This window comes from Gobio gobio (assembly GCF_949357685.1).
Source record: "Gobio gobio genome assembly, chromosome: 12".
Taxonomy (NCBI): domain Eukaryota; kingdom Metazoa; phylum Chordata; class Actinopteri; order Cypriniformes; family Gobionidae; genus Gobio; species Gobio gobio.
The window spans coordinates 22,907,826-22,916,224 of NC_137105.1; positions in this window are offsets into that span (position 1 = coordinate 22,907,826).

The window sequence follows — 8,399 nt, forward strand, 5'->3', positions numbered from 1 at the left end:
GTGCATTTTCTATTTAAACAACATGGCGTGGACGTTAAAATTATAACTGCGTCAGGCTGAAAGCAAAAAACACCTGTGAACACCTGTCGCATTGCGCCGGGTGTATGATGGGGCCCATAATGTGCTATCGGAAGTTTGGTTCTTCCCACTTCGCATTAAAATTTTGACTTGAGAGGCTGTTCATGTCCAATTTTTTAACTAGGACACTATTTACGATAATTCCGATAGCACGTGAAGGCAGCATCACACCAATGTACACGTAGTCAGAAGACAGGTTATTGCGAGTGGGAGGAGATTACGTTTTTAATGAAAGATTATGAGGGCATGCTGATTTTTGAAACAATAATTATGAATACGGATAAATAATTTATTTGTAAACTCTGTAATATTCCATAAAAATAAGAACTCTCAATTTTGATTTCATGGTCATTAAGTACTGTAATAGTCATTAAACTCCAATTTTGATTGCTTGTCCAGCAGATGGCGGTAAAGTTAATTACATTAGTGAGCTATGGAAAGTCTAGCAAGCTCCATAAAAAAGAAAACGTCGAGCACCACAGGTTTCCATCAACAGGCTTTAATGTGACAATACAAAATGAGATATTGCACTAAAACTGTATAACCAAGGATACACTCAAATCCCCCTCAACCCCCTTGAAGTGTAACAAGCCACCATTGGCAAACAGTAAATGGGCAGAAAAACATTTGAGGCCTGACTCACACTGTGTGTGAATAAATCACCCACTGAGCACTGCGAAACATAGGAATGTTCATTTTAGCGGACAGTACTGTGTCTGCTGATTACAATTTCTTTCAGATTTCCAACTACAATATGGTTAAGCCTGTAAATGAATGGGTAGAATTATGTTGCTGCATTAGCTATTTATTTGTAATCTTTGCAGGTGAGACCAACTAATTTGATACCCTGCATTAATTAATGCTTGGTTTATTTGAGCTATTTATACTCTTTTAAAATGAAAAAGGAGTGTTGCTAAACTGTATTTAACCCTCTGGTGCTCTTCGGTCATTTCTGACCGGAAAATGTTCTGTTTTGAAATGTTAAAAATCACAGCTTCATCGGAATGATATGAAACTTGGTGACTTTTCTAGCATTTGGTAAACACACAAAAAAATTGGGGTCATGATTCGAGCATGCTAATTGGTCGTAAAAAAAAAAGTAGCGTTCATTGTCTTCTGTCATAAATGACCCCCATAGGAAATTAATGGGAAATTGGCAAAAACACAAAAATTCACTGAATATTTGTGTGTACAATCTACAAATCGGCCACAATGCTGAAAAAAGTACACAGCAGTAAAGGGGTGACACTCTAAAACATCAAGAGTGTGATATTGACACATCCACACACACACACACACACACACACACACACACACACACACACACACACACACACACACACACACACACACACACACACACACACACACACACACACACACACACACACACACACACACACACACACACACACACACACACACACACACACACACACACACACACACACACACACACACACACACACACACACACTCACACACACACACACACACACACCTATGAAAATCTGAATCTATGAACCACATTTGGAATTTTGGACTTTTCTAGCATTAGGTATGTAAACACACACAAAAATTTAGGGCATGATTCGAGCATGCTAAGTGGTTGTAAAAAAAATACTCCCACTTGTGCTCTTCGGTCAAAAATAACACCATAGGAAATGAATGGGAAATCAGCAAAAACACAAATTCAAAGAAAAAAAAAATCCATGTTTCTAACAAAAAAAATATCTAAAACTTTATAATAAATAGTCTTTGAGATTTTTAAAATATATATTCAAATCCATTTAAAAAAATCATGAAATGTGTTCAAAACAACTAGGTTGCATGATTTCTTACATAATTCCAAAAGAGGGCGCTAATCTGCCTTAAAAAAATATATTTTGAAGGCTTAGTCTCTATTTTAACCTGAAATACTGCAATAATAATAAAAAAATTACAAAAAAAAATTGTTGTATGATTTTCAATGGCAAAAATAGACCATAATTATTGCATAAATATTAAAAAAATACCATCAAATCATCTCAAAGTACAAAATTAAAAAGAAAAAATATTATTGAAGAACAATAAATTGCATTGGTTTTACTGAGGTGGAGGAAGTAGGTGTCCGGGAAGACAACCAATGCAACCCCTAAACGAAGAGCACCAGAGGGTTAAAAAAACAAAGGTATCCTACAAACTAGATAGAAGATGAAGACAATAAAATAAAATCTGATCATATAAAGCTACTTGATGTTATTTCACTTATAGAGTGACTGCTATGAGAGAAATCAGTGGGGAATCATGGAGTGGTAACGCATTACTGAATCACATCATGGAATCGCCTTTATCAAATACAGCCACAATTCTTTTATTAAACCAGCGAAACTTTGTTATTTTTGCATTTTCTTCAAAAATATAAAAAGTAGAGGCTCAAGAGGCACTGGGGAGATAGACAAAGCCTAAAAGAATTGCCCAAAGCCTGTTTGAAGCCATTGCACTTTAAAACCTTAAAGGTCTTCCTGCCGTTTTTAATAAGAGCTTCAGTTTGTGAGGAGTGGGATAAAATCCCTGAATACATTTAGGACACTTATGCACCTCTCTGTAAATTTTCTACCAATTTTTTTTTTTTTGGTGGGGGAAGGGGTAATGTGCTTTTTCCTTTCTTCTTTAATGACATCTTTTACTTGATAATCCCTTGATGCAGAGGAGCTTTTGAAACCCAGTGGAGAAGAGGGTCATGGGGTGGTCCTTTACCATTAGCACTGAATTAATTAATTGACAATCTAAGAAAAAGCGGCTTGCTGTTCAGATCTTACTGAGTGAAGCGAGACGAATATGATGAGGTCTGATTTCCATCAGCTCAGTGTCTTTGTATTTATTTATTTATTTATTTTTTGCTTAGAGACAGCACTCACTGCATGAGGGATAATCTCTGTGTAGGCAAGCAGAAGAGCATCAGATATGCAGGTCAGATACAAGTCAGGGCTATCCAGAGGCCAATAATGTAGAGTAGTAGAAAAAGACATACAACACTAAACACATAATGAACGTCTGACGGGACAAAACAAACAATTTGGACTGATTAATTTTTGCTAATGTCACATTTAAGACACAAAACAAGTTCTCATGTTAGAGCCAAAAAGTCAATATAATGAATTGCATGTAGCCTGATAAACAGGGCAAAGCATACTAGTAAGCATACTAGGCCCTCACTAGTAATAGTAGTAAAGAATGCAATTTTAACTTTAAAAACACCCAATATCAGACTTGGCTTATAACTCCAGACAAAATTATTGGAAAGCTGTTCGCAATGTAGATGCACCAGTACCAAACGCGCCAGGTATGCTCAAATCATAGTGGAAATAATGCAAATTAGCTTTCAATTGGTCAAACGCACTGTTGAGATTCAACCAGACTTCCCGTTCCAAAATTCTCAATTTTGTTGGGGTGTAACAAGTATGTAAAAATTCATACTTTAACTTTTGTGAGACTTAGTCTGACGTTCATATAATCCAAATTTGGACAAGATTTGTATATTTATGATATTGGGTTATGACTAACAGCAATTTCTGTGTAGTTTTTCCTTTAAACAAAATTGTGTTTGTACTGCTTTTGACTATAGAGAATCATTTTTATAAACCGGATTTTCCACAGAGACCAAGAAAAAGAACCTGCTTAATACTATGGTGTCAGAGCAAAATCCCATTACTTATCAGGCTATTTCACAATCCCTTTAGCATTACCTGATAATATCATAGACAGACTGAAGCCTTTTCTGTAATACTTGTGTAAATCTGGAAGATTTAAAAAAGAACAAACATTTAAGCACGCTTTGAAACACCTGATGGTATATATATATATATATATATATATATATATATATATATATATATATATATATATATATATATATATATATATATATATATATATATATATATATATATATATATATATATATATATATATATATATATATAGTTTATTTTTCATAAAGATGATCAAATTAGCCTTTAGTGTCTGCAGTGTCTATATCAGATAATATGGCTATATTGAGTGAAGCTTCCTTTAGATGCAATGCCCCTGACTATCTCAGAGGGAAAAGGAAATGCCTATTTTTTAGATACCCTGCTACTGAATAAACAGGTATTTTTGCCCATAACCGAGACAAAATTACACATAATATAACCAAATATCCTCTTACTGACACTGCGCTATAAATGGATGAATCTTCTCACAGATGCATGAAGTTCTCACATCTATTCCAATGCGATTATTAAGGATTCCCTTGCTAATGGACATGCACTTTACTTTACCCCAGTATCCTCATCTGGAAAGATTGCAAAGGTTATTGACTAAAAATGGATGTAATTCCTAATGATTCAGCTATCAAGTTCTCAATGCATTATGCAGGAATAAACAGTACAGCAATTTTGGTCCCCTAAATTCTATGAATATATATCCATATACAAAGAGAGGATGAATGTTTTCTACACTAGCTTATTCCAATGAAGTTTCTATTCTGGAAGCAGGTTAATTTTAAGTTTAGCTCTAAAAATAATGAACACCTCATGCAGCTCGCTGTGTTTCTGAATTCTTGAAAATGTGTCAAGTAGCAAAAGAGGCAGCATTAAGTTCAAAGATTGAATCTATAACATAGAGATGCAGCGTGACAATGTGAGCTCCAGAGCCCAGTAATGGTTTTCCCTTTGAGCCTATGTACTGCAAAATTCAGGAACAGAGAATATTGAAAATAAAGACTATTCATAACCATAAGCATGAAAAGAAGATCACTGACATCAGTGGAGGCTATCCTGAAGCACTGGCAAGTCTGTTCTCATTTAATTGGATATGAATTGTTAATATCATTTTGGTGAAGGTGAGCTTGCATTGGAGCGAAATTGTGAAAGGATTTCGTCAATATTGCATGGCAGGTCTCAAGAGGTTAAAAGAATGGAAAGAAACTCAATGAAATTAGGGAACAAGTGACGGAGCCCTTCACAACCTCTATATGATAGGGACATAGAACATACAGTAAATGATCTGATTTAGCAAAGTACTTCTATTCAACATTTTAAAAAGTGAACAATACTTACAATGCACAATGAATCATGCTTTAGGTGCTGTGTGCTAGACATACTCATTAATAAAATGCCATAGGTGAACATGATTAAACAAGGATAAAACAACAGTTTTGCTCTGGGCGGAGTTACAATGAATGAAATCCACTAATTAGTACAGCGCTGAAATTAATTATTGCATGATTACAGACAACAGAGCCTTAACATCTATAATTTAAACTAGAACATTACAAGTCTCCATTTTAATATCTTGACAAACAGTGGATTCCGCCCATGCATATAATTACCTGCATCTCACACGTCTGGAATCCTTGATACTCATTGGTCAATCACTCGTCTGTTATATTATTATTATAAGGTTATTATTACTGTAATATTGTTGCAATGTTCATCTTGTTCCTACATTGATTGTTTTGTACTTTGTAATTGACTTTTTTTTCTTAACAGAAGCTATAAGACAATATTCATGTAAAATTATAAAATTTTTACCTCCAATCAATATTTAATGTCCATGTATTCATTTGGCAAGTAGACGTGTAAAGAATCAGTCAAAACATACTTCTATTTAGTGTTTGAATACTACTGTAAATATGTGGAAATATATTAGTTTATATGTATTAATCAGCTCTGATATATTTTCAGACTTTCACACTCGTTCATTGAATGAAATTGCATTGAATGAAAGTGTTTTAATAGTGAGATTAATTTCAACCAGAAGAGCAGGATCCTTATTTTTATATGAATTCACATAGTACAAATAATAATAATTTTAGAAATAGAATAAGACAAAGTGGTTGTTTGTGAAGGGTCCCCTGAAGGAAATTATTGACTGTTGTGATCTGTGTTGCAGCAAATAGCACGGCTTGGGACTGCGGGTAAGAACAGCCTATGAAAACCTCGATCCTTAGATTTCTGCACCTAATGAAGAATTCATGAATGTGCCCATTGGAGCAGGACAGAAGTCAAGTGTAAGAACACATAATACTACTGCCATTTCAGAGGCTGAGCACTTAATATTCTCGGTCTATTATCACACATGGGGTCTGATCTACTTTCTATCGAGCTCAAGTTCCTTATCTCGTATGGCTTTGACCCCTCTGAATAATGCAGGTGGTTCTTCTAGTTATAAGCAGAGGTGGACACATACTTTGACCTAGAGACTGTTATATTACCTCAACATCTTCAGACCTGATGGTGTTTATTTGCTCATGTGTATTTGTGATATCCCTCTTTTTGATCTCTCCTGCTTTCTCATGTCATGCCTTGGATAAAGACTGTCAGAAATACTCACTCTATTTCCACAATTCCTCCATTTGTGGGAGAACTACGGCTATTTGGTAGAAAATTGCTTTTAAAGGTGTCAGTACTCAAAAGGCAGCTCACAATTTTACTGTGATTCTGTAATGGCCCCTGCCACGTACACTATGGTACAGACACATCCATTACGGTTTTCACAGTTTCATGTTCACTTACCCCTCTGTCTTCAAAATCAATACCTTGCCATACGCGGACTAGGAGACCTTGATATTTTGCTGTTATTTTAAGTCCAGTTCACACCTTTTTCTTACAGCTCCTGGGAAGTCTGTTGGAGTCTGATAATGGTTATTATTTCAGTGCTGAGAAAAATGCAGCTAATCTATTCAACTTCAAGGGCTACAGAAAAAAATAAAACACACACACATGGGTCAGTGACAGTGTCCACGATAAAGAAAAAAAATATTTTAATTGAAATCTTTTAGTTTAAAACACGTGTGAATTTCTCAGAAATATATTATTTGTGTTCATGTTGATTTCATATGCCTTTGAAATAACTTTATATCATTTTCAATAAAAGATTAGGTTACACATTTATTTTGATGGTCCACTTTAAAAATTCTACTAAATATACTGTAAGTAATTTTGCAACTACATATATACTAACACTCATATTAGAAGTGCTAGGGTGTTATGGTTCGGGTTAATAGAATAAGTTGACATGTAGTTGCAAAGTTACTTATAGTCAGTAGAATGTCTGTTGGGGGACCATCAAAATAAAATGTTAGCATATATTAAGCAGACAGTCTTACTCATACTGAATTAGTTGACATGTAGGTGCAAAGTTACTTATAGTTAGTCGAAGTGGACCATCAAAATAAAGTGTTACCAAGGTCTAAAATTTAAAATGTCATATGGTCTATCAAGTAGAAAGCAATAACAAGTTTTCTTACATGTTACTAGTCACTGCAGGGCGCATAAAACTACATCTAAGATTACACTAAAAATCGAATTGTAATTTAATACATATTTAAGTCATTAAAATTATATGTATTTCTTTATCTTCATTCTTTAAAAAGCATTATATCATCATCATCATCATTAGGCACAGCTGTCATAAATCATTTCGTACATTGGTATTTTACTTTAGACATTATACAATATCACTCAAATATCTATTAAATACTATGGTATGTAATGCCGTAAATTACCTGTTGCGACATTCCCTTCTCTTATAATAACCTTTTTATCATAGTAAAATCTACATATCATTCCCAACAAAAGTATTGTTTAGTGTAAAACATGTTAAAGATTAGTGGACAGGCAGTCGATTCATTACAAGATAAGCTATGATAATGATAAGATTTTCTCATAAAAGCAGTTTATTATTATTTTACTTCCATTAAAAAAAAGGCCTATGGTCTCCTTCCCTGCATACCGCAGTGTTAGCATTAGCTTTTTTGGCTAAAGGTGGCTGGCTTGCCCTCTAATGGCCATGCCACCCTCAGTTTGTCTGGTTTTGTCATTCATGCATGCATATTGACTTACCTGACTCATCTTCATCACACTATCTTCTCCTCAAGCCATCGTGTACCTACAATACCAAAAACTCTATAAGTTAAGTCTGCCATCTTGCCTGCCATCTGCTTTCTCTGTTCAATAAACATCCGTTACCTGCATTCATGTTGTCTGTCCCTCTGTTACACAACAATTGCGTTTACCACATGGCATTTTACATCTTGAACTAACCTTACATTTCAAAAAAGAGAAGAAATGTATTCAAGTCATTAAATGAATGAATTTTCAGAATGCATGCATTTTAATAGATATAATCTTAAAAAAATACATCATATCATTGACCCATCTTGCATATATGCTGACATTTAAAGTAATAAAATGCACACAATCAACCACACAGCAAGTGAGCCTTGTAATGGCTTACATAGTTCAATCGTGTCCACATTAACCATCTATTGACCCTTTGTCTTTAAGTTCATACAC